At 43.1% G+C, this 18,016-nt stretch overlaps 1 protein-coding gene and 1 long non-coding RNA gene across 6 annotated transcripts in view; both read right to left on the bottom strand.

Moving 5' to 3' along the window:
* Nucleotides 1–5,401: 5,401 nt before the first annotated feature.
* Nucleotides 5,402–8,382, bottom strand: LOC103585337. 2 transcript variants are annotated; one of them, XR_550065.1, is made up of 3 exons: nt 8,119–8,382; nt 7,280–7,450; nt 5,402–5,533 (listed from the first exon to the last, which is right to left on the bottom strand). It is a non-coding gene; the product is annotated as an uncharacterized LOC103585337 (long non-coding RNA). The 2 variants fall into 2 exon arrangements; XR_550064.1 differs by lacking the exon at nt 5,402–5,533 and having other exon boundaries at nt 7,224–7,450.
* Nucleotides 8,383–17,108: 8,726 nt separating this feature from the next.
* Nucleotides 17,109–18,016, bottom strand: part of MEIS2 (Meis homeobox 2) — a 205,078-nt gene continuing 204,170 nt past the window's right edge. For 2 of the 4 annotated variants that reach the window (XM_008566263.1, XM_008566264.1), the window contains exon 13: nt 17,109–18,016. This exon is cut by the window's right edge and continues 539 nt beyond it. The gene's annotated coding sequence lies outside the window, so the exon portion shown is untranslated. The other 2 variants (XM_008566261.1, XM_008566262.1) reach the window with 1 other exon arrangement.

Here is an 18,016-nt window from a genome sequence, read left to right as displayed (position 1 = left end):
CTAACCTCCAGTTAAGAGCTGTGGGATCTTGTCAGAAATTAGAGCTAACTAGTTTTATAGTTGGACTGGTCAGTTGCCATTGGTAGGCCTCCAATTCTTTGTCAGACAGATAGGAGAAGTTCATCAATTTTCCCCCCAAATTATCCCCAAAGCCCACCTTTCAGCTCTGAAATCCACGACAAGTAACTATTCTATTTTGAATTTTCATTAGGTTAAGGATTTAACAATCAGCTGAAACAGGATGACTAACCCACAACATGTTCCAGAAAAATATGAAATGACATGTTGAAGAGCATTTAAATTGAACAAAACAGATTTGTGTGTGTGCCACTATTGATATACAAATGTTGAATGTGTTTTACTGTATCTACTGAATGTGATTGATAGGAGATGCATCAATTTCAAGGTTTGTGAATTTAAGTATATTCTTGTCAGTGATATCGCTTCCTAAAAAAAATTATATCTTTACAGTGCACAGACAAAATGAGACAGGATACACATAAAGCATCGATTTAGCACAAATATCCACTTACAATTGTGAAAAAATATATATGTAGTTGGGAGATTTTGCAGAAAATTTGAAGAATATTTTTTAAATTGCTTGTGCTTTTTAGAATACTTAGCATTTCTGTTTTGAAAACAACTTGTCTTCCTTTTCAAAATGTATGCGCTAAGCTGGCTGTGATGTCAGAATGAACTGTTTTCACAGGATTGGGTCAGCTGCCACTCGACAATTCTTTTTCAGAAAAGAAACTGGTGATGAGACAGTAGTTGAGCTCATTAAATCTCAACCCCCCAACTCCTATTCCAAAGCACTACAAAACGCTTAAATGGATAATCAAAAGAAGATTTGCCAATATGAAGATTTGTTATTGATCTGTGATGTCTGTATTGATTAGGCCAGAATGAGGTCTATTTTCTACCTTCAAGATAAATAGATCTCAGTACTGAAAATAAAACAAAACTTTGTATTAATAGAAACATCAACTTTCTCTATTTATTGTTTTGATGCTTTTCCCTTTTACCTTGACCCTTTCTGCCTTCACCTTTCATTTAAATTTCTTCACTTTGGGATGAAAGCTTGAGTAAGTATGGTGCATAAGAAGGAAAAAACAAGCAAAGAAATAGAAAACTTTTCCTCTCATGTCTTCCATTGCCATTTTCCCTCTCCTTTCTCTCTATTTGTAACTTAGGTCGTGTCTATTTAAAACTTTTCTATATTCAGGCTATTTTAGGTTTCCAATACTTTTACACTAAGGAAAAGTAGTTTTAAATCTTACAAATGCGTGTCACAGATATTTTACAGATAAACTTGATTTAAAACAAATGAATGCAAGTGGGGAAAATACGGAAATTTTCTTCAAAAAACTTATAGGTATCTGCTTTCACCTTAAAAGTTTTTAAAGCTTACAATGGAGGATACTTGAAGTAAGTGCGTGTTTAGTGAGAATAGAAAAAAAAAAAAAAAAAAAAAAAAAAAAGGAAGAAAAAGGAATTGATGGGAAACTACCCTGGGTTTAATTTAGAAGTTTCCATTTATGTCAAGTCAGATTTGGGAAGACTGAACCCTCAAGGAATGCATTGGTCTGACTGTCTCCCAAGCTTGATACCCAGGGTTCATGACTACAGTTCCTGGCACAGTCACAAATATTCATACCTCTACTGAAAATTTGTGAGCCAAATTCATTTGGCTTTTTTCACCCCATCGATCTTATAATTAATAAGGGTGGTGCTCTTTCACTTCCCTCCAACAGAAAACATAAGTGAAATAAAGAGTCATCTTGTATATTTAAATAGGAGTGCCTCTTGCTTATTATAAAGCTGATGCTGTCATAATATGGTGGAAGGGAAAGCTTCAGCTATTTCTCTCACTGGCGCTGGGGAGCGGGGTGGGGGGTGAGAGAGAGAGCAAAGGAAGGATTTCCAGACTGGCAGCATGAGCCTTCATCTGAAGAGGTTGGTTATCTTTTAAGTAGTGCATAGGAGAACTTTGAGATATTAAGTTAGAAGTGAGTTGTAGGATACATATTTACAAATTGCACTCTTACCTATTGCTTGGATAGATTGATACTGAACATAGCTGGACATTGAATATTCATGCTAATATCCAGAGACTTAGACTCTGAACGGCCTGGAGGTTCTGCTTGCAGTTTAGAAATTTAGAAATATTTCAGAAAATTGTCAAACTCTAATAATTATTGTGTCTTTAACATGACTGCCTTTGAATTAGCATGATAGCTATATTTCTTTCTTTCTTTCTTTTTTTTGATAGCTATATTTCTAAATGTGACCAGAATGACTTGGTCTCCACAGAAACATTAAAGGAGGCATACATCAAAAAATGATTTTACAAGTAAATCATAGTACATAGGACATGGTATAAATTGTCTGCTCCCATTGGATTTTCTAAGGTCATTTACAGCAAGCAGGAAAATCAAATTGAACATAATTTAGAAATAAAATTTTGATAATTGAGCTAAGTAACTTGAACTTGTCAATCACCTATGACCTTATTCTATTTACACTTCACTTGAACATTCAAAGAGTCCTAGCCCGCGGATAAGCTTCAAAGTAGAAACAACTGCCTTTGCTCTGTTGTGGTGGGCAATATCACCTCTCTTGAGCAGATTATTTAATCTGTATTAAAATGTAAAAGACCTGGATGAATGAAGAAGCAGAAAAAGTTTAACTCTGCAATTAGGTATTTGCTTCTAACTTCTTTTAGGGGAACTTATTTAAAGATACAATAAAGCATTATTTTTGTGTATTGGTTAATTTATTTCAGGAGCTCTTGTTGCCTGAGATATCCTTGAGACCCACCTTATTTATGTAAAGGCAGTGGAAGGGGACACGAGGCACTCTTAGTGTTCTCTATCCTTAAATCTTATACTTGAGTGTTTTGATATTTAGGAGTGTACTGTGCTCAGGGAAGTCCTTTAAACATGTCTAAGCACAGCTGGAGAAAAGATACATTTTACACTTTAATTCTATGTGAATACAATTATACTGCAAAATAAAAAGGATTTACTGCAAAAAAAAAAAGAAAAGAAAAGAAACATTTAAAATACTTTTAATTTTTTAAATACTTTAATTTTTTAAAATTTTAATTCTATGTGAATACAATTATACTGCAAAATAAAAAGGATTTACTGCAAAAAAAAAAAAGAAAAGAAAAGAAACATTTAAAATACTTTTAATTTTTTAAATACTTTAATTTTTTAAAAGACTAAAATACTGACGTTTAAAGTAGGAGGGTAAATGAGGGAAAAGCATACCTAACTCTTTGGGCCTTCCTTGTGTTTCTCCAGACCTAATCTAGTGGCTTCAGAGGTGAGGATGGACTCCCTGAGAGAGCCGAGAGGCTAGGAGATCTGAACAAGTGGCCCAGGCAGGGACTTTTTGCAAGGAGTTCTCAGCTGGTGGTGTGGGGGGCGGTTGGGAAGGGGGTGTGACTCCTGTTCTATCCAGGTTTCTTGGGGTGAAGGTAATTGGCTTTTCCTCATCGTCTACCAAGCTCTTCTCAACCTTGCCTGGCTGAGGGGATCTTGGAAAACTCATTGTTAGGTAATAGAGTCTCTTTCCTCTCCTACCTACTTTTTAAAAGCAGAATTAGACCCACCTAGAGCTTGTGGGGGCTTTCTGGGTGCTTTCTTTCTTTCCTGCTGCTCTCCTGGGTCACCAAAACAACATGGCGGTTCCTGCAGGCATGCCCTTTGAAGGGATGAAAGGGGGGCTGAGAGAGACTCCTACAGCCACCCTTTCTCTCACATTCCAAATCTGCATTTGGAGCCAGAGGCAGACCCTCTGTCCCTGGTGCCACCCAAACACCAGGCTGCTGGTGTGGGCTGGGGCCGGCCACTGCTGAGCGACCTTCTCTTATTTCTAAAGGGTACATGAGGTGAGCCTTAAGGAGTTGGACACGGCTCTCCTGGCCGCAGGCTTTCTCCCCCACAGTCATACCAGCGCAACTCACAACTCGGTGGTGGCCACGCTGTGCTGCTTCGCCAAGTCCTGGGAGTCGCAGCCTGAGGACAGGATCGCTTCCCAATTCCCTTCCCAGAAGCCCAGGAAGAGCGTGGAGGAAGGGCAAGGTAAAAAGCACACCCCTCCCCACCTTACCCAACCCCCACCTTCCAGCCGAGATGCCCACTGCAAGGCCTGGAGCAGCCGGGGACCTTGCTCCCTGCACCCCAACTTTTTGTGTCGGCCACTAGCTGTGCTTTTCCTCAGCAGGGGAGACCTGCATGGGGGTTGCAAGTGAGTTTTTGCTTGTTTTGATTTCTTCTTCCTTTTTTGTGAGTCCAGGCTGCAAAGGTGAAGGGCAATGGGGTATGTATGATTGGGTACAATTGAGTCAGGGAAGAGGTGATAGTGGTTGTTTGTGCGCATGCTGTGAGTGTAACAGAGGGAAGTGAGGGGAGAAAGGGGGGATGTTCAAGGCTAAGGAATCTTTGACCAAGTCAGTTTGTGGAACTCCAGTCAGATGCACCACACCTAGCTACTCTCACCTCACCTGGGGGTCTGGCATAGACGCGTCTTGAGGATTATTTAACACTGTTTGTGCACCAGTTCCAACTTTCTTTGCTCCTCAGCACTAGGAGAGAGGCTGGACAGAAGAGTGGGGTGGCGTGGCAGTGGGCAGAGGTTCAGGCTAGAGAACCAGGTGACAGGGTGCCTGGCTGGGCTGCCCAGTGCTAACCCCTCTGGCCTGCAGGCCTGCCTGCCTTCAAATCCTTCCTCTAGGTGAGAATGTGGGGCTTTCCTTTGGTCGATCTGATTTGTTTTCTGTGTGAAAGGAAATTATAAATTGTTATTTCTATTTATTAAAATACAGTTGCCCGAGATTGTGTTTACCAGGCAAAGTGGAGAGTTTGAGGCTGAGAAGAGTTTGGATGATTGCCATGAATGATAATTTGTATTAAAAGTTAATAATACGAAGGTGATAATAAAAAGATAATTTGTATTAAAGGTACAATGGGGCTACTTTTGGACAGTGATCTGGATTGGCTCCTTATTTACATAGAAACAATCCTCCCAATCCACTGATTGCGTGTGCGCACACAGCTTCATCAATATCTTAAGCATCCCAATTCTATTGGATTTCGAAAGTTGAATTGGGCTCACACAGCCCAAGAGTTTACTTCTGTGTGAGTGTGTTTAAGAGAAATACTTTGGACTTAAGGAATCAGACTGAAACACACAAAGACAAGCAAAACAGAGGAGGGGGAGAGGAAATTAACAGTAATCCGGGGGAGGTGAGGAGAAAGGGGAAGAGGGAACTAGAGAGATAAATAGGAGAAATGGAGAGCAGAGAGGGAGAAAGGAGAGGAGGGGAGGAGGGGAGAGAGAGAGAGAGAGAGAGAGATTCACACGTGCAGGCCAAAGGCTTTGAAGCCTTCGACCCCGACTCCCAAATCCAAGTGCATCTCACAAAACAGGTTCAGCTCGTATTTCAGGCAGTCTCTTTGCCCCACGTCCGCAGTCCCCGGGGCCTTAATTCACTCCTGCCCTCTCCGCACAATGACTTTCGAACCTGGGAAAATAATTGCATTAGAGCAGATTCTTTACACCCGATAGTTATCCGTCTTTTTCTGTTCGACAGAAGTCTATTAAACTCAGCATAGCCATTAGCAGCCGAGCTATAGAGCGCGCCTTCATTAACAAAATTAAAATCATACTTTTGTACCTAAGCAAAGCCTGCGCAGGTCTCAGGAGCCCGCGCCCAATCCCGATGTTTTCGTGAGCCCAATTTCTCCGCGAATCTGTCTCTGCTTTTGGATACCGTAGATCAGGGTGAAAAGATTGTGTGTGACAATTACTCGAAGATGGGGATGTCTGACTTCCAGAAGTACCATCTTTCTTCCCAGTCCCTTCCTCCTCCGCCAGCGCCTTTCCTCGGGCGGATCTTTTCCTAGGCGCTTTCTAGTAAGAGGCGGCACACCTGTCCGGGCGTGGCCCAGGGTTTGGGGGCAGTTGGGGGTGGCCGAGGCGAGCGGGCGGGGGCAGGGGGAAGTGTGAGTGCAGGGCCCGGGAAGCGGCGGGGGCGAACGTCCCCAGTCGACGTCTGTCGCCGGGGGCCCGGATCGGTGCACGTGTTGTCGTGCACACACACACCACACAGACACACATGCACAGACACACACACACACGCACCCCCCCCCACGCACACACACATGCACACGCACACACACCACACAGACACACATGCACACACACGCACACACACACGCACACACACACACATCCCGTAGCGCAGCAGGGACACTGTCTTCTTCCCTTGCGTTTCACACTCGCTCCGGGACCACCGTGGCCTGTGAGCCTTTTGTCCACCCGGGCGCGGGAACCTGGCCGGGGAACAGGGCAGGCCGCTGCGCGTGCTTCGGACCCCGCGGCGAGGTCTTCGGCCTTTGGGGACCTGTTTGGGTTTCCTCCTTGTTTTGGAAAGAGCCTCAGTAGCTTCGAGTACCCCTTGGAGACTCGGAGCGGAATCGTTCCAGCTCCTGGTCTGTCCCGCGCCCCAGCTTGGGGCGGAGAGAACAGGTGGAAAGCGCAAGCTGGAAGGAGGGCGACGTCCCCTCCCTCCGCTCCCGGAGCCTCGGGGTACCAGCTTGCCTGGCCCTAGCGGAGGTGGCCTCTCCAATTCCACTTTCAGGTGGAAACCCCACCCGGCGGGAGAGCTGTCTGCTCAGTGAGGAGGGGGCGCCTTTGCACTGATTTTCTGTGGCATCTGGAAATGTCCAGGGTTGAAGAATAATTTTTAGCATGGTTTATTTTTTTTGTTAGCCATCGCTCTTCATTTCGGCATTTTGCTTTTTAAAATGTTACTGTGTATTTCTCGGAAAGGTCCATCCATCTCAGGGTTCTACAGGAAAACATAGCGGCTTTTGCATATTTTGGGGGCGTCCTTTCCTAGGAGCAGAGAGGCGCCGCTTCCATTTCTGTCAGAACGCCCAGTTATGAGTTGTCATCCCTCTTTCTCTGTCTAATGGGGATTTGGGGTTTATTAGGGGAAAACGGTACCCCCTGCTCCTCTCTGTCAGCCCTCAGATGCAGGATTAGGTGGAGTTACTTTAAAGCGTATAATATTGTTCTTTGACAAATGTCTAATTCTCTTTCCCACAATTTCTATTTGATACAAAAGCCTACAAAACTCAAGCGATGAAAGTCAACGAATAGATGTGAACAAGCGAACATCCTTTACATCTCCACAGCTTTCAACTTGCTAAATCGGTGAATATTGAAAATATTTATTTTCAGAGAAAAAGAAAAGCAAACACACCTACACTGCTATTGTTAGTGTTTTCTTCTCGTCAAATGTAGACACATCATTCGATTTCTTTTTCCTTTGTAGCAAAAGGTGAGGAAGTCAGAAATGAATAGCAGCCCTTGTAACAGCACCAATTCCAGGACTTTGGAGAGTTTTCTTGGCTTCTGTTTTTCCTTCTTTGCCCTTAAAGCAAAACAAAAACAAAGATAAAAATGGTAGAAACACCATTCTTAGTGGAGAGTTTATTTTGTTGTCACAACAAAAGGGTGGGGGTGGTTAATATCTATTTGAGATGATAATGCTTAGTGATTCCATTCTTTTAATCATAATCTTCAAGTGGTTTAAGATTAATGGCAGGGGGTGTGTTCTGTCTCTTCCTAAGGACCTTTGCATTAATTTACTTAGAGCATTGACCAGACTGTCAGTGTCTCCAAATTTCATTAAGTAGAACTGAGACAAATACAATGAGATTTTTATATTTTCTTCATCTGTGAGAGTATGTTGCTGGATATATTTTTATTTGGATTCAACTGCAATGGGGGAACCCTCTCCCCTTGTCTTTATTGCTTTATTGCTTTTATACAGATATAAGGATAGCTATACAGATATAGATATAGATATATACACACGTAAACATATACATTTAAATGGACCCATATGGTCTGCAGATAACTTCCCTTCCACTTCTCAGCTTAATGGGGACCTTTCAAACAGTCAACCCCAGTGGCAGGCAGCAGATTCTGCTTCCCCAGAGCAGCATTTATGTTTAATGTAAATTCGAATGCAATTAAACCTCTTCAAAACAGACCCCAAAATTGATAACAGCTTGGAGTATAAATATTTAGCTTTACCTCAGTTGTCACAATAGCCTCAGCAATTCTTCAGACACAACCGGACTCAAGCACCACTTCACTGGCGTGAAGACCCGGGCTGTCTCCTGCCTCTGTCGTGCCCTAAGAACGCTCGTCCTCTGGAATCTCCGGGTCCCTGTCCCCAGCCCGGAACGTCCCCAAAGGGGGGAGTGGAGGAAGAGTGACAGGGGGATTGTGGGGAGAAGCGAGGGAAGAGAACGGATTTTTAAACCAGAGGGTCCTGATACTCTGGCAAAAAAAGAAAGTCCATAGACCCACCTTTCCCCTGCCGTCCTCCCTGCCTGGTGTTCCTTCCCTCGCACGTCATTTCTGAGAACTGTTTTCACAAAATCTCGCAATCCAACCCTTTAAAAAGACAAACCAAAAACTCCCCCAGAAACTAAAGTCGTTCTCATTGCAGATTCGCATTCTTTATGTGGGGGTCTAGCTGTGGTCAGAAGACTTTTCTGGGTCAGGGCTGTGTTGCCAGTGCTGTTCTCTGGCGTCCAGGCTGGCGTGGGCGCGTCCGTCAGCCCGAGATGGCCCGGGCTGGCTTTACCTGTGCGCCCTCGCGTTACACAGTGCTTGCTCATAAATCCCACTGAAGATGCACTGGGAAGCCGAGAAACCCCTCCATGCACCGAGACCGTTGAAAAATGACCCAAACACTCTCAAATAGTGGCAGTCCCACACCTTGCATTGGACGTGAAGCACGTTAGTAAGATGGAGCGTCACAGACATTGGTGGTTTACTTTGGTGCACGCCAGCTACCCTTTCCGTTTGCATAAAAATTGAGAAGCACGGGCCACACAGTAGGCGCACACGTGGAAGAGATCCGTGTGAGCGTGTGCGTGTGTGTGTGGTGTGTGTGTGTGTGTGTGTGTGTGTGGTGACAACTTTTAAACACCTCTAATTTGAAAAAAGGCAGCGGGGGAGGCGGCTGGAGGGGAGAAAAGAAAAAAGAATCCGACAGCGGCTGGTTTTCCTTTGCGGTGCAGAGGAACTGTCTGGATTCCGAAAACGATTCTTCGGGACTTCTCTAAAACAGTGCTATTTCCCCGGGAGTTTAATTGTGCGAGGATGCAAAATATTATTTTGTATTGGTCTCTTTCCCCATCACATATCGATTTTTTAAAACTTCTACGTCGTCTATTAAAAACATTTCCTTGGACTCGGAATCTACAGTTCGGCAGAAAAAACAAACTACAACAAAACCCCAGAGACTTAAGAGATTTGGAAAAAGAAAATGTGTCCCTCTGATAAGGCATTTGATAGTTTATTCCCTGGAGGACAAGTGAGGGTGGGAGTTCCTTCTCATTTTATTATTATTTTTTATCATCTATTCATTTAAATGTTCAGCCTTGACAAGCTATTCCCCTGCCGCGGGATTTTGCTGCAAAACAGAGGTTGGGGGGTTGGGGGGCGGTGAAAGAAGTCAGTGAAGGGTTGGGGGGCGCAAAAACACGGTTCTCTTCGCAGGGGGCTGACCCTCAGCGTTCTACTCTGCTGGCCAGCAGGGGGCGCTCTGATGTTATCTCTGGACCAGACGCCCGGCCGAGCCGCTCAGAGTTTGCAAGCCTGGCTGGGCAGTTTCACGCAGCTGCAAAATAAAGGGGAGGGAGGATTGTAGCTCCTAAACCCTCAGCAGCTATTCCACTTGGGTTATTTACCCTCAGTTCGAAATGTATCTACGTCTCACTATACCTACCCATCCCGCTCAGAGTGTACCCCTTTCCCCATCAACCTCTTTTTTCATGTGCATCTAGGCAGCACATGTATAATCTCTCTTTAGCTTTGAAATATACATTAATGAAACTTAAATGCGACGATGAATAGTCAACATTTTTTTCGCCTGTTAGTTCCGCTGATCCAAGCAGGATTTATTTGCAGATCTCACATCCCGGAGCCATAATGCGTGATTTTTTTTTTTTTTCCTCCTTAAATAAAATTGGTCAAATGTTGACAACCTTTAAGCCAATCTAACACTCAAGATTAGTGATGGGAAACTAATGAGAAAATATCAGATCGCCCGGCCTCAGGGCTGCCAATTAAATCTTCGCTGATTGAAAAATAAAAGCGGACTTGGGGTGTGAGCCCAGCTCAACTTCAACTATTAATTTAACATGTTGCCGGGGTCCGTGCCTTCTCTCCTCTAAACTGCTTCCCGTAACAGAGCTTCCTCCTTTCTCCTCCTTCAACCTAAAAGCCAAATGTTATTTCTCGGAATATTTCAAGAGGTTCAAATCAAGATGATCATTTCTTACGCAGTCAGTATTAGGCCTTTAAGCAATATGATTTAACTAATTAGAAAATTTACATCATTAAGTCTCAGGGAGAGAAAAAAGAGAAACAAATCTGCCAGTCATTTTAAAGGAGACAGGCACTATTGAAGTGTGAAGAAATCGGCTCTAATTCAAAAAGGCAATCGGGCAGAAAAAGCCCTCAACATTACCCTGCTAGTTATTAATCAGAAAGGGCTGTCTCCCTCCTCCCCACACCTCCTCCCCTCTCAGCACTGAGTTTAAGTTCGTTTTTTTGCCAGTGGCCCATGTCATATTCATACTGAGGTTTTGTCTGCTAAAGGATTAAAATTTGAAAATGTTTCAATATAAGGAAAACAGAATCCTCAAAGAGAAAATTATTCACAGAATCACCTCTCTTCCAGACAAGTAAACCTGTTGTAATAAACAATTCTCACGCCCCTCTTTTTTTTTTTTTTTAATTCTTTCGTCTTTCTTCCCATTAAGTTCCTATTTTGAAACCTGCTTGGTGAGAACTAGATAAAGTCTTTGTGTTCTGCTCCCCTCCCCCTCCCGTTTTGCACCCCCTCCCTCCTCCAAAGCGAGAAACTTAGAGTGAAAGCAGAAAAGTACAAATACATTAACAAAGCCCCACTCACTGGATAAAAAGGCCATGGTCTAGGCTTACATGTTAGGAATCTAAGGGAAGGGGGATCTGTCGGGTGGGTCTGCAGACAGGAGATGATGAACTAGAAATTTTCCCCACCGATGTATACTACTTGATACAGCGTGTGGTTAGAGAAAAAGGAAGGCAGGTGGGTGAGAAATCTTTCGAAGTGCATTGTGCTGTTGTGTGGCTTTTTGTCTATTCCCCTGTTTTCTATTCAGATTAAAACAGTAGCCTCATTATATCTAGGTGCCGCTTCCCATCATACTCTTACTTAAGCCCTTGGTACACCACACACATAGCCCTTTCCCTAGCCTTCTCATTCCTAGCAAATTAACTGAAGAGTAAACTGCAAAAGGAACTTTGTGAGTACAGTAGTTCCATTTGGAAACTCAGGCCCTTCCTGACATCTCTAATGACTTGCTCTTAAACAGATATTGGGTTCAAAAAAATTAATAGCAAGCCATAGATATTGAGTTCCTCTTCATTATTATTTCTTTTTAAGTTACAAAGAGATCCCAAAGGCTCATTTTCCTGCCTTGCCGTATTCTTCTCTCATTGTGTTTCATTCTAGCCTCATTCTCTTCTCCTCTGAGCCTTACTTGCTGAAAGTTTCACTACCTTGCTTCCCAGCAAGCCCCTGGCCCTTGGAATTTTCTCAAGTCTTTGGGCTTCTGCGGGCCTTGAGCTGCTCTCCAACGTTAGTTCAATGCCCTGCTGCAAGTTAGCAAATTTCAACTTTGCAGGAGAGAGCAGTAGCAGATCTGGGCTATTAACACACCACAGTTAATTCTTTGCGGGAACTTTTACTAGGTGGGACGTGTGGAAGGAGAAAACATCTGTAAACAGTGCGTGTTCTTGAGGGTGGGGAACGATTTCTGACATAAAGGCCAGAACACACATTAAAATGGGGCAGGATTTGTGAAAGAGCCAGCTCGGAGTTACAATCTGCAGAAATAAGTAAAGGAAAGAGAAAAAGAGGGCGTTGGGAAGAGAGTAGAATGCTCCCCAAATGCAGCTCCCTTTCTGAACATCACAGAACAGACGGGAGTTATACGTGCTCCCCTTTGAGAAAGATTAGAGTGAAATGGACACCTCTGTCACTTTCAGGAGGCGGGACACAGAGAGGTGAAAATAAACAAGACAATGGCCTCTGGCGCTGGAGGGCTCCCCTGGCAGGCTCCCCACCCTTTTGCTCGGTCCCTCTCGGAACCCTCCTTACCTTTGCTGCTTCGATTTGATCTGTAACCACTGGACGTTCTTGGGCTAGGTTCTCTGAGAGAAAAAAGACCTCGAGAATAAACCGGTCTCCTACATTTACTCCGAAGTCAAGAAGCATTACAATAAAATTTACAGCGCCTTTAACAACTCGCAAGTAAAGCATTAAAATTCTCTTTAATTGAGAAAATATTGATTTTTAAGTCTAGAAAGCGAAATCGTAATTTAGCTGCAAACTTCCAGGCAACAATATAGCGTATTATGTCGCCATATAATGGATCCACCCTTTATGCCCATGCAACATCACACCCTTAATTGCGCTACTTTATGAAGTGATAAAGACAAAAGATAACCCGACTTAGGCAAGAGCTTTTTAAAAAGTGGAGCTAGAGTGATTTCTTTTTCCAGTCATTTATAAAAAGAATTGTCTCCTGTTTTGAAGCAGAAAAAAAAAAAAAAAAAAAAACCCAAAGGGGAGGAAAGAAATAAAAAGAACGGAAAACCACAGACCAGTCTAAAAGCAACTCACATTAGCAAATCCGTTGATATTCTTTACCAAAGGAGGAATGAAGCCAACACATTTAGAGAAAATGCATTCACGGGCAAAATTACGTCCTCCTTTAACGAAACAAACCTGGGTCTATTTTCTTACTTTACTCCCCCGTCCTTTTTTTGGGGGGAAAAAAAAAAAAAAAAAAAATGCCCAAAGGGGAGGAAAGAAATAAAAAGAACGGAAAACCACAGACCAGTCTAAAAGCAACTCACATTAGCAAATCCGTTGATATTCTTTACCAAAGGAGGAATGAAGCCAACACATTTAGAGAAAATGCATTCACGGGCAAAATTACGTCCTCCTTTAACGAAACAAACCTGGGTCTATTTTCTTACTTTACTCCCCCGTCCTTTTTTTGGGGGGGGGCGCCGAATCCATTGGTGGATAGGGAAAGGGAAGAAAATCAGGCTTTCTGCTATTTCTGTATCGGTTTTTGGTATTATAGAGGAGTAAAGAAGTTTTTGTGTGGTGGTTTTTCATTGATCAGTCACTCTGAGCTAATGTAATTATCCTCATCAATAGGAGGCTGCAGAGAGAATCATTATGTGGGTGACATTGATAAATGATCGCCCAGGAACGGCCCTCTCGCGGGCAACCCCCACATGTGACCCTCCCACACACACAATGTAGTCATAGAAACACCTAGAGAACCTCGAGCACCGCCGCGGAAGAGCGAGAGCGGGAAGAAAAGCCTCGGGCGGCCGAGGTGGGGGCAGGGGCGACTGGGGGCGGCCAGTCCCAGAGCCACCCCAGTCCCAACGACAAAAACAGCCGACGTCGGGGGGAGAGGGCAGAGTCCCCCTGCCCAGCAGAAAACCCTGCCGCGCACAGTTGCTCACGACAAAGTGAAAACGCGCGCTCCAGACGGACCCTTCCTCTGCACCTCTCCCCATGTGCGATCTCACTACCAACCACGTCTCATGTTCAACGAGACACCCATCCAAATAGGTTTCTCCGGAGAAGTTAGGTAGGTCACAAAACTTGGAGCCATCTAATTCTCACGCAAGTCCGCCCCCCCCACCCCCGTTCAAAAAACCCCAAACAAGCAACAAACAAACCAATCCCATCTGACATAAAACAAAGACAGCAGCTGGGCGACCCCCCCCCCATCGTTCCTCCTGGTTATTTACTGGGTGACCCCTTCCTTTCTCTTCACCTCCTAACCCAGTGTCTCTGATTATGAGATAATGGATTTTGTGATTGTTCCTGCAGGGAAAAAAAAATTCCCCACCGAACCCCACGTTTTCATCTTTCGACTGTTTTATTTAAGCCAGTGGGAAGGTATCGAGAGCAGTAATTGATTCATAATGATCCATAAATCGACGTCGAAAAGCGGGGATTGGGGGTGGAGGTGTGCGAAGAGTAAGGGAGGGGGGCGATGCTGTTTATTTATTTTATTTCTAAAGCTTCAACTAAAGTAGCTTTGACACTGTTGGGGCTGGAGGGGAGGAGCTGTTGGGCTCTGCCGGATCATCCATCATCCCTGTCACCCAGAGTCTGCCCGGAGGAGCTGTAGACGCAATCTCCCTTCTGTCTCTACACCGAAACTATTAATATTAAAACCTCCCTTCAAACACTGCCCCGACGGTCTTCATTCTCATCACAGTCTGACCGGCCTCCCCCATCAGACCCGCATCGCCACCGCGCAGCACCTCCCAGCGGCCCGGGCCGCACGGAGGGGGCTAGTCCCCAGCGCGACGCCCGTAGCTGATCACTGAAACTGTAACTGTTAGGTCCACCCACCCCCCGACCCCATCAGTCTGAAGCACGTTCGTCTAACTCTGTCTAACGAACACACACTCGAAGGCAAGGCCAGGTGTGGGCAGGGGTAGCTCTCTGCACCCCCCACGCCCCCCGCCGCTGCCCATGCCCCCTCCCAGGCTTCCGGACGCACGTCTGCACCAACCCTGCTCGGTGGGCGGCGGGAGGCGGTGGCTGCAAAGCTAGGGCCACTCCGCGCATCCAGACACACAGACACCGGACCTTCTAACAGAGAGGCAACTTGCAGTGCAGGTCCAGGCTCCTTATCAAATTGCTGGCCTGCAAGACTAATGGGGAACTTGTGGAGGATCCCTGTCCAGTTCCTTTGAAGGAATCTCCTTCCTTTGACAGCTGCTAGAGATATTAGCCACATTTCCCTTCCCAAATCTGCTCTGGGTTAACAGGCCCGCGGGGGCGGGGAGGGGGGCGAGGAGGCGAGGAGGACTCTGGTGGACTCCTCTCGACAAATCTAACTAGGGTGAGCTGGGGGGTGAGGGATGCTGACCTGGGGGGTGGGATGAAGGAGTGGGTGGAAGACACACACTTTCCTGGTCTTTTCTCTCTTTTTCCTTTAAAATGTGGCTTCTTGCTCAATTCCCAACCCTTAACAGATGGCGACTGCAGTTCTCTCAGAATTTCTTAAAGAAAGGGAAACCTTTGGAATTTATTTCTGCTTTTGCTTTTTCATATAAATAAAAAAGTGTTTTTATATTACTCTTGTTTTGGAGAACATAAGCAATTTTATTCAGACTACAGTATTTCCTTTAACACTATATGGTTGTCAAAACACCATTCCCAGTTTCTTTGCTTTTGACAGCTGAGTCTTTCTTAAATATACCCAAATCGGAACTCTTTATACTAAATAGTAAACCCGAGATAGGAGCAAATGCCTTCTGAGATGGTATAAAATAGCACTGTAAAAATTGGACAAATCTATCCCCTCTCTGTTTTAGCATGGGGTGGTGATGGGGGGTGCAGGGATATGCAAATAAATATTATTACAATGATCATTCATTGCCAAGTATTTAAAAGGTTTAAGGTTAACATGATAGGACGTGGTAGTTTAGCGAAGAAACTAAGCCTCAGATGATTTTATTCATTAAAACCAAGGATAGAGAGCTCTGGGCTTTAAACTTCAGTGAATTAACTTAATAATTTCATAAATCACTTCCTAAACATGAGCCAAGTACCAAGTAACCCCTTGAGCGTTTACTGAGAGGGAAAGAAGAAAAACTTTGCCAAATTTTTTTTTCAGCTGATGTGAGTTCATTTATAAATGGGGAACGTATCAAAGTTTACATAAGAACATTTTAAGTAACAATATGCCAATATTTAAATTGTACAAGACTCTATGTATAATGAAATAGCAAGAATGAGAAAGAAGCTATTGCTCTTTTGCAAGTGGCACAGAATTTGTCCATTAATAGTTCGTTTGTATCAGAAGTGTTCTGTATAAACAGCAGCATAGTAATTAAACTGATAAATGTATTCATTCAAATTCTGCCTAACTAAATGTAATACAAAACAATAAAAGTTTATTTTCTTGCTCATTTATATGGGACTTTCATTAGTGATCTCTGAAATGGAAAAAAGAGCCCCACATAACATACACATATGGATTTCTTCCAAGTTTGAGTTTGCAGAGATGGTAAACTATTTCCCCATGAAGTTGATACCTAGTTAAAGTTTATGATATTATCCTTTCTAAACACAGGATTCAAAATTTAGGAGTTATGAAATTCCAGGATAGCGTATTTACCTGAAAAATTTAGGGGAAATACAAATACCTCCCCGCCCCTCTTCTTGCACACTTTGGCAGGCATTGTGCAGTATCAACAAGCTAATGGTATAGATTTCCAGAAATCTTGCGTGAAATTCTGAAAATGGCATGATATGGTGTTATGCTGCTTTTTCAGAAAAAAATTTAGTCACCAAATCACCACACTGGCATTCTTGCACATGGCAGTGAGTGCCTGAAATAACAAGACACCATAATATAATTTATATTAAATATGAATGATTGAATCATCTTTTAAACTCAGGATTTCAAGCTCCATAGAAGTTGTTTACTTATCTATGAACATCTATATTCATAGAAATTTTAATTTACATATTCAACAGTATTTTAGTAAGACGGAGGAAAAACACAGGCAGATAAATTACCTTTGAGCACACAGTGTTATTTCTTCTGATGTAAAATTAATCCTGAAAAAGCCCTTTATCCTGGCAGAGGATGAGCATGAAAAGTTTTATCTGAAAGTAGATTTTTTTTATGTCATACATCTAGAAAGGAGATTGGGCATGTTGAAGGTGATCTTTCAGCCTGGCTCATAATATACACACGAATTCATACCTTTAGAAGTTTTCTGCTGGTGGAACTTGTAGGCCAAATATATACTGAAAGTCTATAGGCAATTATCTTAAAAATTGTTGGTAAGGCAAGTTTCAAATATACTCAACTTCTGAGGGGAAAAACCATAACCTATTTTTAACATGGTATATAGTTGGCATTGTGCGACCTTGCCTTAAAACCATTAAAGACACAAAAGCCTAACAAAAAATCAAAAATGAAATATTTATTACCGCATTTTGTGACTTAACACCTTTTTTTTTAACATAACGTCACAGTCCTCATACAAGTATTTTAATGTAAATTTGACAAAGCTTAAAGGTAACAGCATTTTCTTCTAGTGAGGAACACGTGCTGAGAAAAGAAGAATTCATGGACATACAATACCAATTCCACAGCAGATCTGATACTAGCAAAAACATTCTTTTTTTTTTTCAATTGAGGTAAACACATAGAATATCTAACATGAAACAATTAATAGACCGAACTCTGTACGAAGTTTGTTACAGTATTCTCTTGCTCCTTTTTATCCCCCAAGCTTTGAGTTTCTGATAAAGTTCTAGTAATGGTGCAATGACCATTATTAACCTTTTTTCTTTTTTTTTTTTTTGTTGAGGAAAGCTGCCCAACTTAAGATTGTTTTGTCCACAGCCAAGGCTCAGAACTCCTGGAAGAAGCTCCTGCTATGTCTTTAAATCTTCATTGGCAAGCTCTTTGAAGAAGAGTCCCCCAAAATAATAATAAGAATTGGCTTATGAAGCACAAACTATAAAGATCTGTTTGAAACTAAAGGACACATTTATGGAGGAACAAATGCCGGGCATGAAAACACATTCTTGAAGCTGGAGTTCAGGTGATGAGGTTCAGCCAAGCGTTCATCATGGTCTCCAGCGTAGCTCTTTTCTCATTGGCCCAACCAATTTAAAATATACCACAGTCTCTCCTGGATAGTGAATTCACTGATGAACCAAAACAGTCATTCTTTTGGGAACAACACACATAGTGTGGAAAACAAGGATATATTTTTTTTCTCTTCTAAAACTATTTGAGGCAACATAACGGAGTGATCAACAGAAATGTACAAGTTTAACTTAGTTCCTATGTTTATA

This window comes from Galeopterus variegatus, unplaced genomic scaffold, assembly GCF_000696425.1.
Source record: "Galeopterus variegatus unplaced genomic scaffold, G_variegatus-3.0.2 Scaffold232, whole genome shotgun sequence".
NCBI lineage: Eukaryota > Metazoa > Chordata > Mammalia > Dermoptera > Cynocephalidae > Galeopterus > Galeopterus variegatus.
Note: the sequence above shows the minus strand (reverse complement) of the source record. Positions and strands in the feature narration are given on the sequence as shown.